Source organism: Narcine bancroftii, chromosome 3 (genome assembly GCF_036971445.1).
Source record: "Narcine bancroftii isolate sNarBan1 chromosome 3, sNarBan1.hap1, whole genome shotgun sequence".
Classification (NCBI taxonomy): domain Eukaryota; kingdom Metazoa; phylum Chordata; class Chondrichthyes; order Torpediniformes; family Narcinidae; genus Narcine; species Narcine bancroftii.
In genome coordinates, this window is record NC_091471.1 from 141,836,796 (window position 1) to 141,859,624 (window position 22,829).

Consider the following 22,829-nt stretch of genomic DNA (forward strand, 5'->3'; position numbering starts at 1 on the left):
AAGCAAACCCAGCTCTCTTTACCTGCACCAATGAAGCAATTAAACATACCTGAGTACTCTCAAACACATGAAGCCAAATGTCCCAAACATTGTGCAAACTACGTATAAAATTTGATGTAATTTCAACATGGTCAAACCAAAATGTACACGAATAACCTTGAATTGTTTGATTACAAATTTAAAACAGTGGAGCACAGGGACAAATAAAGGATGTGTCTTTTTCATGGAGCGTACTGTACATGTAGTCCAATACATAGGAATTTGAAAGTTCATTGTTCAGACAGGCAGGTGAGATAACTTAATCTTTGGACATAGTCTCCAGAAGTATGAAGGGTTTTGGCCAGCACCCTTTTGAAGCTCTTTATCCTCAACAATCATATTGTACATAAATATTATCTGCAGTTGGAAGGGTACAGCTTAAACTGTAAATACACTTGAAAAATTGGAAAAAAGGTACCATTTTTGAAACAACTCAGGCAAATAAAGATGTATTTTCATAAACAATAAAGTATCACACAATATATTCAGTGTCTTTAATGCAGTGCTGCACATTGATTCATCATTGTATTGTGCTTCTTTTTCCTTATTTACTGTTGGTGCCATACCTGCACAAGGTTGAGGGGTGGTGGGTACTGTTGTTGCATTTTCCTCCACTGGATAGCTCTACCCAGTGTGGTTTAAAGTTATAGCTAGTTTAATTCTATCTGATGTGATTACTTTCTGTACTTTGTAGGAGTGAGAGTCACTCCCTATGGTAAATTTCCCTTGTAGGCAAATACTATCACATTTGAACTGTTCTTAGACTCCTTCTTTTTCAGACCTGTCAAGCCTCTGCTCACATAATGTAATGATCTAATAGCCATAGCTATTAGCTATGGCTGTAGAGATACTCCAGCCTACTGATATAACAGATGGAGATGCTTTCCCATTGGCCAGTTTAGTGATGGTTAATAAAAGCCCAGTATTAATATAACATTTGTCTGGTCCATGTCTATGGCATATCACATAACAATTAGTGCTGTGAGCAGGGTCTGAGGAGTGTCAGCTGGTCACAAGCCTGAGGGAAATGTTCTGGAACTGCAGAAAGGAATCCCCACTCAGTGAGGATTCACCTCCTGAGATGGCCCGACAGTAGCGATGGAATTGATAACCTGGCAAGGCTTCTCGTCGAGCATGGGAGTCCAGTGGATCCAGAGTGCTTGGAGCCCTGGAGGGGAGAAAGTAGGAGACCATGTGGTCTCCCTTTTTAGAGAGCTAGGGTTCCTAGTGTGTAAGAGGAGCCAGAGGAGCACTTTCTGGTTCCTAGCAGCCCTCCAGCATGAATCATGCCAGTGGCATTAATAGGAAAATGCCTGTCTAATGAATGAGGTGAATGTGCTCAACCTGCACTGTATCTCATTGGGGGACACAGCCCACACTGCACAGGCCTGGGCATCATAGTCCAAGCAGAAGGATATGGATCCAAAGTTCCGCATCATTAAACTGCAGCGATTCTGCACTACCCGCTGGGCTGATTTGCAATTGGACCCAGTCAAGGTTTGAGCCATGATAAGATGGGGAACCGACCTTTGGTTGGGAGAGAGGGATGTTTGGATGGACAACACCAATTGTGCTGACACTGGGTCCCTCTGCACTTGAGTTACCTCCTATGCGATCGGTTCTGTTCAGCCCATGCTTGTGATCACATGGTCCCAGACCAGATTGCGGGGGTTGGGGGGAAGGAGTTTGCACCAGCCTTGTCCAACAAAAGTACTGAGGAGAGTTTTGAAGCCTGGTGCAATCATGCCCACTGTCCCTGTGAAGTCACCAAAATCTGAGAATTCTCAGCCAAGTTGCAGACAGGGTTGGGGGAGGACTACATTCATTGGCCCAGGGAGCGCCTGTATATGTGGCTGCTCCGACTATGGGATCAGGGTAGTGCCAGGGTGAACCTGTCCCACGAGGAAGCAAACACCATATGCAGGCTGTCCAAACAACATGCCATCAACAATGCCATGTGGGATACCTGAGTTGGTTGACTGGGTCGCATCCCTACTGGAGTGTGTGGTCACAGTGATCCAGACCTCCTTCCCTTCCCTGCTTGAGTGGGATCTGAAGACTCAGAGGGAGTGGAGCACCCTGGAAGAAGGGACTAGAGTGGTAAAGGAATGGGCACTCATCATTGGGGTCTATGAAGGCACTCCCAACCGCAATTGGCCCAAAAGCTCCCGGGTCATCCTAGCCCTCATCAAACACTTGGTGACCATGGTCGCTCTGCACCTACAAGGGGTGGTTCTGTCTCTCCTGAGCCCAGTGACCAGGAGGACGGTGAGGGAGACAGTATTCCTCCTCAATGGGATTGACTTTATCCGCAAGGCTGAGGTAGCACCAGAAGAACAGGTGCCCTGCTCGAGCCACAGTGTAGTACCAGAAGTAGCGCAGCCTCGCTGCGGCCATGAGGTGACACAGTCCTACTGCAGCCATGAGGTGGCGTTGGAGGAATGAACGTCCCGCCTGAGCCGTAAAGGCCTGCACGTGGCAATGTTGGAGGCGGGGCTACAACATAGATCCATGGGATCCTCACATCTGCCCTTTATGTGCTCTGGAAGGAGCACCATGGGGGGGAAACTGGGAGGATACACCTCCACCTCCAAGGTTGGTGCCCTGTGCTACACGCATTCAGTTCCTCCCTCCTCTGATAAGGACTCCGTCCTATTGGAGATTAAAGCACAATGGGAGGAGGAAGTCCGTCTGCAGCAGCAGCCAGCACCAGCTCTGGGGTGGTGACCCCTCTCTCCCCTGCCATGGGTGGGGGGGAGGGGTTGACCAGGGCTTCCAGCACGTGCACTCAGTTGACTTTGCCTGATCAGGGAAACCAAGGCCCTATATTACCATTGCTGTCCACTGGGGGAGAGGGAACATCCAAAAGTGGATGGCCCTAGTAGACACAGGGGGGCAAACATGCTATCAATTCCACCAACTCCGCCATGTGACAAGGCCCATCAGTCGCTATCAAGGGATTGATGGGAGCAACTATCCCAGCCAGGGAAGTCACCTCTAGTTGGCCATCAGCAACCAGCAACTCCAAACATTCTCTGTTCTGGTTGTGGCATCCCCGGAATGTACCTTGGGCATGAATGTGCTCAATGGCTGGTCCCTGCAAACTATCAAGGAAAAGTTCACCTTTGGGGTAGTCAGCACCACCACACTAGTTAGGAATGCTAAGTGGGAACGCCCTTTCTCTCTCCCCCCTGCCCCTTCCCCCCCACCCCCAGACCATTGACGCTTTGTTGCAAGATGGGGGGGGGGGTGGTTTTTACATCCTGCCACGTCACCATACAATAGCTCAGTCTGACCTGTTTTAAAAAAAAAGATTGGCATGTGGCGCATGAAAATAGTTGACTGGCAGCTCAAAAAGCATGGCTCCCACCCCTTGCAACAGCAGCCCCCAATATAGTCACCCTTGTCGAAGGCACAGAGAGGCAGGAGGAGAAGCGCAGGTATGCAGTTGTCAACCTGCCAAACACCTTATTCTCCATCCTCCTCGACCCTGAATCACAGAACTAGTTTGCTTTCACATGGGAAGGGTGCTAGTATACCTTTTGCCGCTCCCTCAAGGCTACGGCCTTATTACTTGGGACCTCGAGTGCATTTAGCACAACCCCTTTGCATCCCTAGCACTGCCTTACTTTTTGTGTACTTTAAAAAAATTATTGATGTTAGGTGGTTTATGTGAGTGTATCCTCTACGATGCTGCCGCAAAACACTGAATTTCATGACTTGTTCATGAAAATAAATTCTGATTCTCTTATCAATGATGTGTTCTTCCAGGGGCCCATACAAGGAGGAAGCAGCACAAGCCTTTTACACACCCTAATCACTTCCTTGTGAGCGCAGGGCTGGGCCATCAATCCCAGCAAGGAGCAGGGTCCCAGCCAGACAGTGTTGTGTCTGGGGATTCATTGGTACCCACGGAGTATGCGAGTGATTGTGATTCCCCGTGTGAATTTCCCTCATGGGAAAATACTGTTATCATATTCGAACTGTACTTGTTCCTTTTTGGACCCGTCAAACCTGTTCATCACACAACCGATGCTGCTTCATTGCTCCCATCTTCCAGGTTCAACCTTCACCTTTGGTACTGTCAAGGGAGGAATTTGCACATTCTCTCTGTGACCACAAGAGTTTCCTTCCACATCTTAAAAATAAGCTGATTGGTAGGCAGTACTGGATTAAGGTATTGCGGGGCTTGTAGCAAATATTTTAAAGGGGCCCTAAATTGTGCCGGCTGGCACGTGTGTCTTGAGGGGGGGGGAAGCACTTGCACTGAAATCACACTTACAATGAAATCGAGCCCCTTCCCTCCTCCCTCGCATTCCCTCTTCCATCCACCTCCCCTCACCTCCCCTCCCCATCATATAACCATATACAGCACAGAACAGGCCAGTTTGGCCCTACTAGTCCATGCCGGAACAAATCCCCACCCTCCTAGTCCCACTGACCAGCACCTGGTCCATACCCCTCTAATCCTCTCCCCTCCATGTAATTATCCAGTTTTTCCTTAAATGTAAATAACGTTCCTGCTTCAATCACCTCCGCTGGAAGCTTATTCCACATCCCAAACACCCTTTGCGTGAAGAAATTTCCCCTCATATTCCCCTTATAATTTTCCCCCTTCAATCTCAAACCATGGCCTCTGGTTTGAATATCCCCCACTCTTAATTGAAAAAGCCTATCCACGTTGACTCTCTCTGTCCCTTTTAAAATCTTGAACACCTCCATCAAATCCCCCCTCAATCTTCTACGCTCCAGAGAAAAAAGCCCCAGGCTGTTCAACCTTTTTCTGTAACTCAAACCCTGACATCCTGTAAACATTCTCGTGAACCTTCTCTGCACTCTCTCTATTTTGTTTATATCCTTCCTATAATTTGGTGACCAAAACTGCACACAGTATTCCAAATTTGACCTCACCAATGCTTTGTACAATTTCATCATAACATCCCAACTCTTGAATTCAATACTCCGATTTATGAAGGCCAACATTCCAAATGCCTTCTTCACCACTCTATCTACCTGAGTATCAATTTTGAGGGTACTATTTACCATAACTCCTAAATCCCTTTGTTGCTCTGCACTCCTCAATTGTCTACCATTCAATGTATATGACCTACTTAGATTTGCCTTTCCAAAATGCAACACTTCACACTTATCCATATTAAATTCCATCAGCCATTTCTCAGCCCACTCCTCTAGCTTTCCTATATCTCTTTTCAAGCTACGGTAATCTTCCTCACTGTTCAGAATACCACCAATCTTTGTATCATCTGCAAACTTACTTATCCAATTCACCACCCCTTCTTCCAGATCATTAATATATATAACAAACAATAGTGGACCCAGGACTGATCCCTGAGAAACTCCACTAGTCACCGGCCTCTAATTTGACAAACAATTTTCTACCACTAATCTCTGACTCCTCCCATCCAACCATTGCTGAATCCATTTCACTACCTCCTATTTATACCTAATGCCTCCACCTTTTTTCCTAACCTCCTGTGTTGAACTTTGTCAAAAGCTTTACTAAAGTTTAAATAGACAACATCCACAGCCTTCCCTTCATCAATCTTTTTTGTAACCCCCTCAAAAAACTCTATAAAGTTTGTTAAGCATGATCTACCCCTGACAAAACCATGCTGACTACTACCTACCAATCCCTGTTCTTCCAAATATTTGTAAATGCCATCCCTCAGAACACTTTCCATCAATTTACCCACCACAGACATCAGACTCACAGGTCTATAATTTCCAGGCTTACATTTGGACCTTAAACAGCGGAACAACATGAGCCACCCTCCAATCCTCTGGCACTACCCCCATGACCACTGACATCCTAAATATCTCTGTTAATCGCCCCATTATCTGTACACTAGTCTCCCTGAGTGTCCTTGGGAATACATTGTCCGGACCCGGAGATTTGTCCACCTTTATCTTTTTTAATACTGCCATCACTACCTCCTCGGTTATCCTTGTATGATTCATGACCTCCCCACTATTTTTCTTTACTTCAACTGGTTCAATATTTTTTTCCCTAGGAAAATAAATAATTTAAAATTTCCTCCATCTCCTCTGACTTCTCACATAGCCTACCCTCCCTATCCACAAGGGGTCCAATTCTATCCCTCACTAATCTTTTAATGCAAACCCTTTGGATTTATTCTTATTCTGCCCACCAAAGCCTCTTCGTGCCTCTTTTTGGCCTTTCTAATTTCTTTCTTAAGATTTTTTCTACACTCCTTGCAGTCCTCTTTCAATTTCTCAGCACCCTGCTGTTTATACCTCTTGTACACCTCCCTCTTTCTCCTAATCAAATTTCTAATATTCCTCAAAAACCAAGGCTCCCTATGACTTCCAGTCTTTCCTTTGATCTTCACTGGGACATATCTACTCTGTACTCTCAAAATTTCTTCTTTGAATATTCTCCATTTTTCATTTACATCCTTTCCTGAAAAAATCATGTCCCACTCAGTACTCCCCAAATCCATTCTTATTCCTTCGAAATTTGCTTTTCTCCAATCCAGAATCTCAACTTTAGGCCCTTCTTTGCTCTTCCCTAAAACTAATAGAGTTGTGATCACTAGACCCAATTTGTTCTCCAACATTAACCTCAGACACCTGACCTATCTCGTTCCCTAACTGGAGATCCAGTATTACACCATCCCAAGTCGGTTCCTCTACATATTGATTAAGAAAACTATCTTGCACACATTTGACAAACTCAAGCCCATCCAGCCCCCTTACTGTATGGGTATCCCAATCAATGTGAGAGAAGTTAAAATCTCCCATGATCACTACTTTATATTTATTACACATATATGCTATCTCCTTACAAATTTGTTCTTCCAATTTTCTTGGCCCATTTGGTGGTCTATAATATACTCCCATTAGTGCCCTCATGTCTCCTCCACCCCTCAATTCCACCCAAACAGCCTCACTGGACAATCCCTCCAAACCATCCTGCCACCTCACGGGAGTAATGTCCTCTTTAACAAGCAGAGCAACTCCTCCCCCTTTTTTACCCCCTGTTCTATCACATTTAAAACATTTGTATTCTGGAATATTTAGTTGCCAGTCCTGTCCCTCCTGTAACCAGGTCTCACTAATTGCCACAACATCATGATTCCAAGTGCCAATCCATGCTCTAAGCTCATCTACTTTGTTCACTATGCTTCTTGCATTAAAGTACATGCATTTCAGAGAATGACCCTCACATATATTCCCTTTCCTACCTTTTATCTTAACCTCCATCCTTCCTTTGTTACCTTTATCATTTTTAACTAGGTGGCCATGCACCCTAGACTGCTCGCAAACTCTGCTCCCCACTCCCCTGCCAAACTAGTTTAAACCCTCTCACACAGCTCTAGCAAATCTGCTTGCCAGGATATTGGTCCCCCTCCAGTTCAAGTTGAGTCCGTCCCTTTTGTACAGGTCCGACTTTCCCCAGAAGAGATCCCAATGATCCAAAAATCTTATCCCCTGCCCCCTGCACCAGCTCTTTAGCCACGCATTCATCCTCCACATCCTCCTATTACTACCCTCTCTAGCGTGTGGCACCGGCAGCAAACCAGAGATTACTACCTTAGAGATCCTGTTTTTTAACTTCCTGCCTAATTCTATGTCTTCCTGTTTCAGGACCTCATCCCCACTTCTAACTAAGTAATTGGCCCCCACATGGACCATGACTTCTGGCTGCTCACCTTCCCCTTGCAGAATTCTGTGAACTCGATCAGAGACATCCCTGATCCTAGTACCAGAGAGGCAACAGACCAACCTGGATCCCTGATCTCATCCAACAAACCTCCTATCTGTCCCTCTGACAAGTGAGTTCCCAACCACAATTACCTTGTTCTTATCCCTCCTTCCCTTCTGAGCCTCAGGGGCAGCCCCTGTGCCAGAGACCTGACCCCCAAGACTCGTCTCTGATAGGCTGTTCCCCCCCAGCAGTATCCAATGCCGAATACACCTCCCCATCCACCTCCCCTCCCCATCCATCTCCCCTCCCCATCCACCTCCCCTCCCCATCCACCTCCCCTCCCCATCCACCTCCCCTCCCCATCCACCTCCCCTCCCCATCCACCTCCCCTCCCCATCCACCTCCCCTCCCCATCCACCTCCCCTCCCCATCCACCTCCCCTCCCCATCCACCTCCCCTCCCCATCCACCTCCCCTCCCCATCCACCTCCCCTCCCCATCCACCTCCCCTCCCCATCCACCTCCCCTCCCCATCCACCTCCCCTCCCCATCCACCTCCCCTCCCCATCCACCTCCCCCTCCCCCTCCCTTCCTTCTCTCCCTCCCCTTCCCACTCCTCCCTCTCCCCATCCCCCCTTCCCCTCCTCCCCCTTTATTCTCTCCCTTTCTCCTCCCCTTCTCCCCTCTCCCCTGCCCTGTTAAAACAAAACTTACAGAAGTGGCTGGTTCAATGCAGGATCAATGGCTGTCTTCATTACCCATAATCCCCCACATAGCTGGAACCATGCTGCATTTCCCTGGTGTTGACACTGGCAGAACAGTTCCAGCTGCGTGGGGGAATATGGGTAACCATTGCTCCCGCATTGAGCCGTTGCCATGAGTTGCTGGGGATAGTCTGTGTTATAATCCCGATTAAATTTAATGTTAGTGATTTTAGCCAATTTTAACCTTTAAACAGGATTATTAACACAGACAATCAGTGGAATCTGATAGCTGCCGCACAAAGATGAAAACAAAAATGTTTCTCATAATTCATAGTTCCTCAACGTGGGGGACCTTGAATTACAGGGCCTGTAGCATTTGCTACTTTCGCTACTATGTTAATCTGGCCTCGTTGGTAGGTACATTGACCAGTGTAAATTGCACCTAGGATACTGATGAATGTTAGAATTTGGAGCTGAGTTGATGGGAATGAGGGAAAAACAATGGGTTTAGGTAATACTTGTTGTGGACCTCACATAACGAGCAGCAATAGATAATGAACCAGATAGTGTTTAATTTTAAAACTCTAATTTTATTTCTTACCCTTAAACTATAATCTTAACTTTTAAACTCTTCTTAACACTAAATCTATCCCCAACTTTGCGCAGATGTGTGTCTGTGATTTATACCCAAACCATGACAGTCCAGGCAAAAATCTACAAAGTTACCTCAGAGTTCAGTCTTTTGAATTCAGTGTTGAAGTGTAGGCCTTTGAAATTTGATTCCCTGAATTAATGATGAACTGATGGGAAGACTCGAGTTGTGGCTGATACAGACTCACAAATTCTCCTTGTGTTGCCTTTGAAGAAATATCCATCCACACGAGCTGTGGTCACAACACTCCTGGTCCTGCAAGATTCGAACTGGGGGGCCTCCACGAAGCTTCCAAGACCCTGGCACCGGTCTCTCCAAGTGACCTCCACTGTTAATCACAATCAAAATGAAACACTTTGTTTCCCAAAAGACCCTCCTGACACAAGTCCATCCACCGAAAAGACCCAGTTGTTCACAGCATTCTTTGATCTGAATTTCACAAAATAGCTGGCCACAAGAGCTGCTTCAAAAAGGTGCTTTTTCTTCAACCGTCAGTATGGTTTCCCTTTCAAAATCACAGTGTCTTTGCAAATGTATCAAATCTGGAACAGACTGTGACAAACCTTCCCTCAGTTCTTCCAATGTATCGAATTATCGCTGGGCTGTAACTTGAATGGTGATGGTGCTTATATGAGATGTTAACTGCGACCATTCAGTTCCTCCTGTCTATACTATCCCTCACAGTGATAATCCTATTTACCAAAATGGGAGTTAGTAATATATTTGTGAAAAAAAAGGTGTTTTGTGGCTGTCAAAGACTTTGTAGGCTAAAGAACCTGCTTCCATGCTTTATCTCAATTTCAATCTCAAGACCTATGTGCTGAATTTGGCAGAAGTAAAAGTCTTTGCTAAACTGTACCTTCCCTATGCTTATGCCCAACTTTTTTTTAAAAAGAAATCTTTATTGAAGCAAAATAGCCACATTTTTATAAACAAATACACATAAGCGAGAAAAACACAAACAAAAAAAACCCAAAAATGCACAAACAAAATGCTCCCTCCCACCCCCACCCACAACCCTGGTATGGTAGAAATTTCTCTCATGCTCACAATTGAAAAATAGCAAAAATAAAATTCAATAAGTTAAAGTGTGAGGCACTAATATATATTACTAAGATATATATTATGACATTAAGCAGATAGTAGGAGCAAGGGAGAACTGGTATCTGTTCTAATTTAGTATCTGAAAGTGTAATGATGGTGATAAGGCCAAAAAAGAACCCCATATCATTTCATATGTTGCTGGTTTCCTCCCCACACTATACAAGATCTTTTCAGGTGTACTCTAAGATGTTAACTCGTTTAATCATTCCCTCTGTGAAGGAAGAAACCCAGATTTCCAGTTTTGTAGGATACACTTTTTCCTAGCTGTGGCCACAAGCAATATAAAGTATTTTTATTTGTTGTTGTGGTTCACATCAAGACCTTGTAAATTTCCCAAAAACCAGACTCTAGGGTCAAATGAAATTTCAATTTTTATAATATCTGAGGTTATTCTAACAATGTATTTCCAAAAGTCTTCCAGATGAGAGCGATTCCAAAGCATATGAAGTAAATCTCTGTCATGAGTTTTACATCTCTAACAATTGGAAGAGGGGTTATTGTATATTTTGTGCAGTCTATGTGGAGAGTAGTAGGTCCTATTAAATATATTAAATTGTATTTGTCTGTGTTTAGTTGAGATTAATACAGTTTAAGACATTTGAAGGATATATCACCAATCAACATCATTACATTCAAGATATGATTCCCATTTATTTTTAATATCACTCTTAGTATAGATTGGCAAGCTACTGTTTAAAATCATATAAATGACAATTTCAAACCCTTTGTAGTGTACAGGGCTTCACTAAGCAAGTGCTTTTCAAATGGGGATTATGTTGGAATTTGAGGATATTCTATGTAACTATTATGGACCCAGAGTCTAATCTGAAAATATTTAAATAAATTATGATTTGGTAGATTTAATTTACTGGACAATTGTTGAAAATTGGCAAACTTATCTTGGTTATATAAATCTTCAACTGTTTTTATACCATTATTAACCCAATTTTTAAAATTTTTATCTGCAATCAGGTGGGGTATATTGGGGTTATTCCACAGAGAAGTTTTCCAAAATAATGAATTATTTATACTAATAACTGTGTGAGCTTCTTGCCATCTTTCAAAAAAAAAATTGCAGCATTCTTAGTACTATTTAAGAGTGCTTTCTTAGATGTTAAAAATAGGAAGAACTTTTAAGGCCATATTGGACAGAATTAAGCTGCATTTAAAATTAGGAACATTCTTTAGTTGAAGTTGTTCAATTGGAAGCCATCTAGCCTCATTGTCCTCAGAGGGCAACCAACACCATATTGGACAGAACTGAGCTGCAAGGTAGTAGCATTTTAAATTAGGAAGATTTAATCCTCCCTTGACATAAGAGGCCTGAAGGGTTAAGAGTTTGACTCTGGGGACTTTACTTTTCCATAAGAAGCTGGACATTGATATACTTAAATAGAATTTTGGGAATTTTAATTGGGACTCATTGGAATAAGTATAGTTCATCCTTCCAGTTAATGATAATGGCAGTTCCCTCCATTTCTGTAGATCTAATTTAACCCGATTCAATAATTTAATGTAATTATCTTTAAGGATTTTATCTGCAGATCTCTTCATTTCTATGCCTAAATATGTAAATCCACTTGGGCTCCATTGGAAGGGTTTGACTAGGGTTCTTTATGTTGTTATCCTGTATATTAAAAGGCATGACTTCACTTTTCAAAAGGTTTGATTTATATCAAGAAGCAGCATTGTATTATTAGAAACATTGTAGAAGGGAGGGTAATGATTCTGTTGGATCAGACAGGAAAACTACAAGATTTTCAGCATAAAGGGCTAGTTGGTATTAATTTGTGCCAAATTTAATTCCGGAAATGATGGGATTAGAATGAATAGCAATAGCCAACAGCTTAATAGATATTGAGAATAGCAGTGGAGCACTTGGGCAACCTGAGTGTCCCCTTTGGATAGCAGGAAGGCACCCGACAGGACTCCATTAGCAAAAAATGTTTCAGTTTTGAATAAATCTCTCTCTCCAAATTTCATTGCTTTAAGAAGTTAGATTCAATTCTGTCAAACACCTTCTCCGCATCCATCGACATTATCAACGTGGGATCATTTTGCATATCAACTGTCTCCATTATGTGAAAAAGTCTCCATACATTGTCAGATCCAAATAGATTTCTGACAAAGCCTATCTGATCAGCATTAATAATTTTAGGGATAATGTCATTATCCTTAATGCAATTAATTTTGATAAAATTTTGTAATCTGATTTCAAAAGATAAAGGTGCCGATGAGAAGTACAGGTTTTGGCAGAAATGTTAATGTGGCCGATTCCAGAGAACGAGGCAGAATTTTATTAGTCAGCACTTCCTTAAACATATTTGTTAAAGGGGGTTAAAAGCTTATCTGAAAAGGCTTTAAAGTATTCAATTGGAAAGTCATCTGGCCCTGGCGCTTTATTGTTCTGTACAGACTTCATCGAACCAAGAACCTTTTCTTCAGATCTATCACGTCAAGATGATCTTTGTCCTCCGGATCTAACTGGGACAGATTTAATGAGTACAAGAAACTTGTTGCTCAATAAACATGTCCAACCCAATCCCTTTTTAATTTTATATGTTTTGTGTCAGAGGTGAGTCTCTTGAATAAACACTCTTATCAGTAAGTCTCTTTAAATATTTAAGCATTCTTTTGTTCTTAATTGGAAAATTAATTCCCCTTACATTCAAGGAGATTATTTTAATTTGACTAGTCATACTTCAAAGAAAATTTAAAAAAAGGTATCTCCGAGCATAAAAATAGAGCGAGAACTATAAAAATGAGAGTAATTAAAAAAACAGAACTATAACATAACCCAGTATGAGACCCACCCATTAACGACCCCTGAACATCCTCTGGGGGTAGGCTAAATTAGTGGTTCCCAAACTTTTGCAGGCTGCCACCCACTTGGCCTCCAGGCCAGATCCCAAACACCCCCCATACAACAGCGCCGGTGGGGGGGTGGAGTTGCGATAGTGGTGGCACTGAGCGGGGTGGGGAGGGTTAGTGGTGGTGATGAGTTGGGGGGGGGTTAGTGGCGGTGCTGAGCAGAGGGGCAGTGGCAATGCTGAGGGATGGGTAATGGCAGTGCTGAGAGGGGGGTATTGGGGGCACTGAGTGGGTGGGGTTAATGGTGGTGCTGAGTGGGGGTAGTGGAAGCGCTGAGTAGGGTGAGATTAGTGGTGGTGCTGAGTAGGGAGTAATAGCACTGAGGGGTGGGTAGTGGCAGCACTGAGTAGGGTGGGGATTAGTGGTGGTGCTGAGCAGGGAGAAGTAGCAGTGCTGAGGGGTGGTTAGTGGCGGCACTGAGGGGGGGTATTAGTGGCGCTGAGCGGGTGGGGTTAATGGCAGTGCTGAATGGGTTGGGGGATTAGTAGTGGAGCTGAGCAGAGGATAGTGGCAATACTGAGGGGTAGGTAGTGGCAGTGCTGAGAAGGGGCTATTGCTGGCGCTGAGCGGAGGGGGCTAGTGGTGGTGGTGCTGAGCGAGGGGGTGGTGGTGGCACTGAACGGGGAGTTTGTGGTGGTGGCACTGAATGGGGGGGGTTAGTGTCAGTGATGAGCTGGGGGGTGTTGGTGGTGGCGGCAACTCTGAGTGGGGGTGGGGATAGTGACGCCAGTGCATTGCGGCCACCGAGACTAGCTCTCACGAGAACACGTCACCGTTTATTTTGCTCATTATGGCCACCGTGAGTTTGGCCAGAAAATTACTGGACTGGCTTCTTCATTTAACTTGCAGCAGGCTAAATAATAATAAGACTGAAGGTTCAGAATGCCCCCTTTTTCCTCACCACCTCCTTTGTCCTTCCACCACCCCCCGGGGGGGGGGGGGGTGGCAGAACCCACTTTGGGAATCACTGATATGAATATACATGAGTTCTTAACAGTTACAAAAAAATGGTAATGATGATTAAACCACATTAATTAAGAATTCTGGGTTCGACAGCCTCTAAATGAGTAAAATCAAAGTCTAGTACATAAAGCCTGGTAAAGCAACATGAAAAGAACTTAGATTATAACATATGCAAATGTTATAAAGAACATCACGAATCAAAAAATATCTTAAGGAACTAGTATGAGACTAAATGTCGAGTCAAAAATGAGGGAGATGTATTTTTCATAATAGCCGGGAGGGGAAGAATCCATATTGTGAAACTTACTTGTGTCCTTGTATCAGGATCATAGCAGTCCATCCAGTGATCTCTTAAGTAAATGTTACTGTATGTATCACAATGACCCTGTCTGTTGTGCAAGGAGCACAAAGACGATCTGTCATTATTGTTGATTGATTTCAAAAACAATACCACTGCAGCAGGAGTACAAACCACTTGATAGCTCCTTTATGCATAACCTGAAGTTTGGCTGGATAGTGCAGGGTATAGTTGATCCCCCTCTCCCGTAGGCTCTTCTTAACCTCCTTGAAGGTATCCTTAACATGTTGCAATCTCAGGCTACAGTGGGGAAATATATGAATCCTATTATTTTCATAGTGAATCGCTCCTTTTTGCCTGGCCAGGTGCACAATCTTCTTTTTCTTAAAGTTGAGGAGCTTCGTGATTATAGGTCTTGGGCTCCGTGAGTGGTCAGCATGGTTGGGGGTGTGGGGGAGGGGATGTGTGTCCCAAGCGGTGGGCTCTCTCACAGGTGATGGGAGCAGGAAAATTTATGATGTCAAATATTTATGATAGGATTTGTTCCAAAAATCCAGCTGCATTGTGGCCTTCAGCTTTCTCAGGACGATTAAGTACCCAAATATTATTTCACATGCTCCTGTTTTCCAAGTCATCGACCTTGTCTATCAACAACTGCACCTCTTTCTCCAATTCCTCGATGTGTGTGGTGACTTCTATTATGTTGTCTTCATTAGCCGATACACAGCCCTCCATTTCCTTCACCTGCTCAGCTAGTGTTGATAATGCAGATTCTATTTTAATTAGTGAGGACTGAATATCAGTTGTTTTTGTGTTGATTCGTATTGATATTTCTTCCTTGCTTTCCTGAATAGCCGTCATGATTGTCTCGAGGGAAAGATTTCCTCCTTTTCCAGAGTGGGTTGCCATCTTTGCAAAATACAAGGGTCTGGTTGTTCCTTCCGTTAACAATAAAATATTTTTCTTGCTCCTAAGATTATAATGTCTCATACACTAATAGCAGATGAGATTTGCTCTGAAAATTTTAGGAATGCAGTTTTAACAATAATATAGCAAAGTAGAAGGTAATTATGGAGGCACTCTCAGGGAGCACACATTTACATGTCTTTCTTTGTTGTTGCCTCTCGTGTCCCCCTGCTTATGGCCAACTTAATGCTGATGAAGGGAGTCTGAAAATGGGGAGACCACACGCTGTTTGAGAATGAGTCTGATGGTACACCACTGGCCTACTGCAGGGGGAAACCTCTGTACCTGCAGAAGAGCATGGGGACAAGACAACACCTGGCTGGCTCTCAATTAGTCGACCTGAATGGACCAAGCCCGACCCGGTTGGGTGGCAATCACCCTCTGGGATATAAGCCTGAGCCGGCCCTTTGAAGACACTCTCAGAGTTTACAGAAGCTCTCCTCACAGCTGGATCTGTGGAAGTTTACGTCAAATAAAGCCTGTTGTACAGTCTTTAAGATTTGTGTGTTTGCTTCTATCCAATACTGCACCACAATGAGGAGCCAAAGAAATGTCCCAATGGGATGATGATCACTGCAATGCGCCAGTGAAGGGCTCTATGGCTGAAGAACACATAGGCGGTGTGCTGTTGGTGACCAGGTGAGGAAGCCATGCAGGCTTTGGGTTGGTGCCGACTGCAGTCAAAGGACTCACAGTAGGCTGCAGACTGCTGAAAACTGGATCAAGACTGGCTGAAGGGGTACCAGGTATTGGAACCAGGATGCGAGAGGGTACCGAGGGCTCTGAAGGAATTCTGATCATGTCGGAGGTTTGGATCAGGAATTCGGGTTGCTGAATTCTCTTTCTCTGTCTATAAGGGGGCCCAGACAATTTCTGCTGATGGCGAATATTTCTCTGCCTTACAGCAGACTAAAAGCAATTTGTTACATGCTTTCTTACATGACAATCAAAGCATCTTGAATAATAGACAACCATCAGGAGTTGTGATCATAAATCAACCTATTGCATGGGGTAAAATTATCATTCAAAAATTCCAAGCAACAGTACTCTGAAGGGTTCAATATTGTTTGTGTAATTGGACAAGAGGAAAATAACATACCAGTTTTTGAGTAATGATTCGTGAGATTACATTAACATTATGTAAATATTTTCATAAAAAAGCAAATAGGCTCTTGTGAAAAGCAAGTAATTTATTTAAGTCCAAGAGTGGATGAAAATAGGCCCCAGCCAGTTAAAGAGGCTATTAAGGTCAGAAAACTTCAAAATATTATGGCACTCGGATCATTTCTAGGTACAATCTTTCACCAGCTGCCAAAAAAAAGTTGGTAAAGGGTTTTCCTATTTCGTAGTAGGGAAAATACAAACAAAAGAAGAGAATCCGCATGGTTGAGTCATTTCTGGTGAATTATGACACCAGCTGAGTACTAAAACTTATTTATGATGCTTCCAGCAGTACAGGGAGTCCCTGGGTTATGAATGAGATACTTTCCTACGTCTGTCTTTAAGGTGATTTTGTAGGTAAGTCAGTTCTTATTGAGCATCAGGTAGTCAAATGTTTGTCTTAATACTGTAAAAAAAAGAAGAAACTGTTCTTAAAATAGTTTAGATAGAAAAAAAAATCATGATTAAAAGTTAACACTCTCATTCCATCAACGTCTTGGATACAAGGGGCATCCGTGAGGTAACATTATGGGCATACACAAATTGGGGGCATATTTTGTTTGTTAGTATGAGTTGTCTGTAAGTTGGATGTTTGTAACCCGGGGACTCCCAGTAATTTGTCAAGACATGGATAGTGGCCATAACAAAGACTATTGTTTGCAGACCATGACCAAAAGCAAAGAGATTTATTTCTGTTCAACTAGATGGAGTATTGTTGCTGATTCCATTAGCAGTTACAATCTTTCATCAACTTTTGCTGGAAAGCTTTTCACATTAGTTCATACCATAATCTGCAGCGGGCTTCTTTGGGGCCATTTCCTGCTGCTATCTCTATGGTGGTATAAAGAATCCAGAGGTGCACCAGTTTTTTTTGGTCTCATCTTACATTGTCATTGAATAAAATTAATGTCTTATTGACACCCTTTTGTGAAGAAGGATGGAACTGGATAGACAGATTCCAACACAAATCTGAATGAGAGTGTGAAACCCTTGCATTGAATCTGCTTTGCATTTTATACCAATCAGAGTTGTATAAATAGGGTAGTAATGCCAAAGACATTGCAAAGGAAAACAACTCCAGGCTTGGTATTGACAAATGTATGGAAAGAATAGTCAGTAAATGAATGTTTTGTTAGGATTACAGAACACAACTTTTTAAAGATGTGCAATTGGCTTACAAAGCATTACCAGCAGTGCTTATTGATTGCAATGATAAAGGAACTAACACTATTACCTCAGTTGGCAGACAATTGGTATGGTTAGAAATAAAGCATGTGGGTTGTCTACTCCCACACGATGAATAATAGAAAAGAAGTAGACTGTTTTATTACACATGGGTCCTTTGAAGTTGTATTAGATAATGATCCACAGTGGTCATTTTGCATAGTTCATGAAGAGCAAGGGAATAAAATACAATTTAGTACTTTGAACACTCAATTTGGGAAGTAGAAAAATTGGTTCACAAAGTAAGCAAGGCAACAAATTGAAACAGGTTATGGAAGGTCAAGATGACATCACGATGAAATGCCAACTTGCAGCTTTTCTCTCATGTTATAGGAAAATGCCACATTCCACAACAGGTTTTATTCCTGTTGAAATGTTAATGAATGGAAAACAGAATACAGTTGATTCTTGTACGGTGAAACTGGAAGAAAAAACTGGAAGAGTGGCAATTAAAACAGGGAAAGCATCACAGCATAAGACGGTAGGACAAGACCTTCAGTGGATTTAGAGGAATGAGACATTTGATTGGCTAAAGATGAGGAAATAATGAATCTACGAATTATATTCTTGAAAAGTAGAGAGATTCTGTGCAATTCCCTACCTAAAGAATAAACAACCATTTAATCCTAATCAATGAAGCCCAAGAGATTAATAGAGGGGGATGTGAGGTTAGAGTTGTTTCTGAAATGTGTGTAACCATTATTCAGCATGATTTTTCTAATGAGAGTTGAGATGACATAGTAAGTCAAGAGAAGGATGATTCTGCAACAGTACCTGGTGAATCCATGACTTCTGCTGTGTAGATCAGAGAGAGAAAGCGAGTGCAGAAAACTAATGATTCTATGACCATTTATAAGCAAGTTAACCCTGTTTTTATTTAGAAAGGGAAACAGTGATATGACTTACTTCAAGGTTATTATCCCATTAAGAGTTGTGCCATATGACTAACTGCTTTTTGGGTTGCAGACTGTTATGGAGAAAGTTTCCCAGATACTCCCTATGAAGAGCCCTTGAATAAACATACAAGCTTCGTTTGAATTCCAGAAGCATGTTCAGTTTGCATTGGACTTTGAGGTTAAGCACCTTCATTGCACGCATTTTTGAATCAATCCATCCTTCTCTGGATTTTTCACTTCAGGAACTTTGAATTTTTGATTTTGAGAATTGCTTAGAAGAAAGGGATGGAAGATATTGGACATTTGTTCATGAGAGGAGTGACCACAATGGTTGTAATTTTGAAGTTGAATAAAGTTATAACTGCTTGTGATACTTGAAATGGTACCTAAATATATACAATGAAACAAAGCATATCATCCCCACTGTTAATGTCAATCCCCTAATTTACATAGGCCACAACCCTGAAGGCTCCTCTCCTGGTCTTATTTTGGTCTGGTGTGCTAACTTCTTTGGTAGGAGATTATAGGCACAGTTATCAGTTGCTACAGAGAAAGGAAATACAAGGATTTAGAGCTTTAATGACAGGAAATATATCAATAAGATTGAAAGAGAACAGAGAAGATTTACAAGAATGTTGCCAAGACTGGAGGAACTGAATTACATGGAAAGGCTAAACAGGTAAAGCCTTTATTCCCTGGAGCCTAGAAGAATGAGGAAAGATTTGATAGAGGTACACAAAATGATAAAGGGTATATTAAGAATAAATGCCAGCAGGTGTTATTCGACAGATGTTAAGTGAGACAACAACAGCTAGGACATAGGTTAAGGGTGAAAGGTAACATGTTTAAAGGGAATATTAGTGGGCACTTCTTCATGCAGAGAGACGAGAGTGTGGAATGAGCCACCAGCTGAAGTGACGGGGCTGAATTTTGACATTTAAAAAAAATAATTGGATAGATGCATGAATGGGAGGGGTTTGGAGGCCTATGGTCTGGGTGCAGGTCATTGGGACAAGACCGAAGATTAGTTCAGCACAGACTTGATGAGCCAAAGAGCCTGTTTTATGCTGTAATGTTTTATGGTTAATGATGGCAATATTGAGAGGGAATGGTAAGTGAATGGTAATGTCTTTAGTGGGAAGTGAGTGGACTGAATATAAAATGAGGAGGAAGAATAAGGGAGATGCAGGTTCAGTAAATGGAAGACAATGAGAAGAGTATTTTGTTGGTAGAAACGTTTCCAGCAGCAAGCAAAGATACCCATTGCAAGTGAGCATGAAAGATTGTTAATGAGCATCTGGATTCATGGCGAAGGATGAGAGGCTGTGACATTTTTGAATCTTTTATTCACATTAGTTGAGAGATATTGTACTACTTATTCCTATCTGGGAAGACTCTCCCTTTTGTTACCTGTCTGTCACTTACACCTTTAATGAGGTTTATGATAACCTTGAGAATTCCTTTACCTTTATCTACTCCATAGGCATTGTTCATTTGAAGAATAAATCAATTTTTAAAAAAAGGTTCAGATTTAGTGAATGCATCTTCCCTTTAAGAGGTGCATTCAGTCTTTAAATATACTGCCTTGTGACTGCTGCTTTACAGTAGATGTGGGTTGGTGGCATCAGACACAATTCACATAATGATGAAACACGCCAGTTAAAATCAATTAGGTCATACTCCGATTCTGACTTCCATGACCTGAACCTTTAATTTTAATTGGATCTGCTCAGGGTAAGAATCGTCACCGTTGTGCTAAAGAGGTAAATCTGAATTTTGTTTTTCCTGTTTTAAAATCTTGCAATCTTCAATAATAAATATTGTTTGAAGTATGAGCCATTTGTACTTAAAAATTGAAACATTTATATTTCCACACAAAGGAAGGCAAAATACTTTAAATTAATTTGAAAATCATAAATTCTTTTGATTTCATTTTATTTGATGCATTAATTTAAAAAAATATATTTTGTGGCCATTTCAAGAATTTAGATTAAGACCCCTACCTAGTGAACCATACTACATTTTGAAAGCTTGACAGTTGCATATTATACATTAGCTTTGTTCTCATAGTTATCATGGAGCAATGAATAATGAAGGGTTGAAACAATTAATTTAATTTTCATTCCTGGTGCTTGAGTGAGTCCAGGTATCACAGGATACTCACAATTAAATGTTGTATTGTTTGTGTTGAAGTTGTTTCCAGCTTTATATGAATCTCTCATGTTGGCTAATTCCCCATCGCATAACGATTTCCATTTTTTTCTCCTGGGAGGTGATTTAGATCTTGAGAAAGGTCAGCATTTTTTGTGTTTAGTGAAAGTCCAGGAATTTGTCTTGCACCACTGGGTATTTACTGAGTTCCTGAAATCTTAATGAAAAGAACTCAAAAATATCTTAAAATTTAGACCTCTATTCAGTGAAATTACTAGTCGTAGAAAGACTATTATATTCTAGAATGTATATTGGATTCACAATTTTTTGTTTGAAAATTACATGATTGGATGGAAATGCAAATGCTTTTGAAGTAATTTCCTAAGCTAGAGAGATTTAGAAAGTAAGTTTTAAAAATATTTTTCATTTTTTATAAATATACATAGTAAAATCTTCAATATCACAATATATTAAACTTTTTAATACAATAAAAAGAAAATCCTTCCCTCCTTCCTACAAAATATAAAACCACTTATACTATCCATAAAAAATCTAAAAAAGATCTATGTGGGAAAGTTACATTCACTTATATTGTAACAGCGTTTGTTATTATCATTATTATAACTGGGCCCCTATATGGTCCAAATATGGCTGCCATATCTTGACAAATATATGATACTTGTTTTTTTAGATTGGATGTAATTTTCTCCATAGGTAAACAACTATTCATCTGTGCTGTCCATTGCGCTATGATTAAGGAAGAGTTGGACTTCTAAGTTGTTGCAATACACTTCTTATCCACTGCTAAAGCTGCTTTGTCAAAAGAAATTTGGAATTTAGTTAATTTATTACATATTTCAATAAAATTACCCAAGAGACAAAGCTCCGGGTTGTCCGCGAAGACTACCCCTGTTATCCTTGTTAATGCTTCACAATATCCTGCCAAAAGGGCTTCACCTTCACACACGACCATGTAGCATGTAAAAACATTCCTGTTTCAATCCCACATCTAAAACACATCTCCGATATTGCAGAATTTGACCTATGTTGCTTCTATAGTGTAAGATATAATTGGTGTAGGAAGTTATACCAAACCAATCCATATCTTGCATTTATAATTGATGTCATACTATCCAAACAACAATCAGACCAACACTTTTCTGATATTACAACACCTAAGTCCATTTTCCATCTCTCTCTCGACCTTTGCACTTTCACTCTGGAGAGCAAAGTACATTTTTGTTATAAATTTAAGTGCATTTTCCAGCCAAATCATTCATTCCATTTCACTAATTTAAGGTGCAACCAACACTGGCCCCCATCTTTCTCTCAAGAACAAACTTAGCTAGAGGAAGCAGAAGAAAGTTTCATTAGCTACTCTATATTTTGTTTTAGTTGATCAAAAGATAAAAGAGCTTCTTCTGCATAGCAATCTTCAATGTTTCTTATTCCTTTGTCACACCAGGAGTTTAGTATTCTATTACCTAGATTCATAGGCAGCCTCACATTCTTACATAATGGTGCTCTGAACTATATCCCTGCTTTTTTCCCAATACACTCATTGAGTTCTTGCCATACTCTAATCATATGTATTCATTTAGGATTGTGGAGCACTGTTAGCCAGAATCAGACACACACAAAGATAAAGACTGTACAACAGGCTTTAATCCACAAAGGCTTCCACAGAGCCAGGCTGGCTGTAGCTGCAGCAACTCTGAGTGAGGCCTCAGAGGCTGGCGCAGGGTGATTAACATCTGAGCGGGTGGAGCTTGATCCATTCAGACCAACTGATTGACAGCCGGCCAGATGTTGTTCTGTCCCCTTACACTCCTGTAGGTACAGAGGTTGCCCCCTGGGGTAGGCCGGTGGTGTACCACCACAAGGATTATCTATCTTTTTGGTTATTGACTTAGGCTCCATTTATAAATAAAATTTTTCACTGCCCCCTCTCTCATTAAGTATAGTTCCATTTGAATCTGGGGTGGGGGGAGGGGGCTGCTGCCTTCAAAGAAGAATGAAAGTAATCTAGTTTGTGCAACCAAATAGTACTTTTTGAAATTCATTAGCCTAATTCCCCCTAGTTTATAGTCCCACATTAAATTTTCCAACAA

The 22,829-nt window shown here is 41.7% G+C and overlaps 2 long non-coding RNA genes across 4 annotated transcripts in view; one reads left to right on the plus strand and one right to left on the minus strand.

Moving 5' to 3' along the window:
* LOC138757631 (uncharacterized) overlaps positions 1 to 9,584 on the minus strand; it is a 47,847-nt gene extending 38,263 nt beyond the window's left edge. The window contains exon 1 of the long non-coding RNA XR_011353768.1: positions 9,159 to 9,584. This is a non-coding gene — a long non-coding RNA (uncharacterized lncRNA). The remainder of the gene's footprint in view (positions 1 to 9,158) is intronic.
* Positions 1 to 22,829, plus strand: part of LOC138757633 (uncharacterized) — a 146,533-nt gene that overhangs the window by 12,637 nt on the left and 111,067 nt on the right. The gene's annotated exons all lie outside the window — the stretch shown is intronic.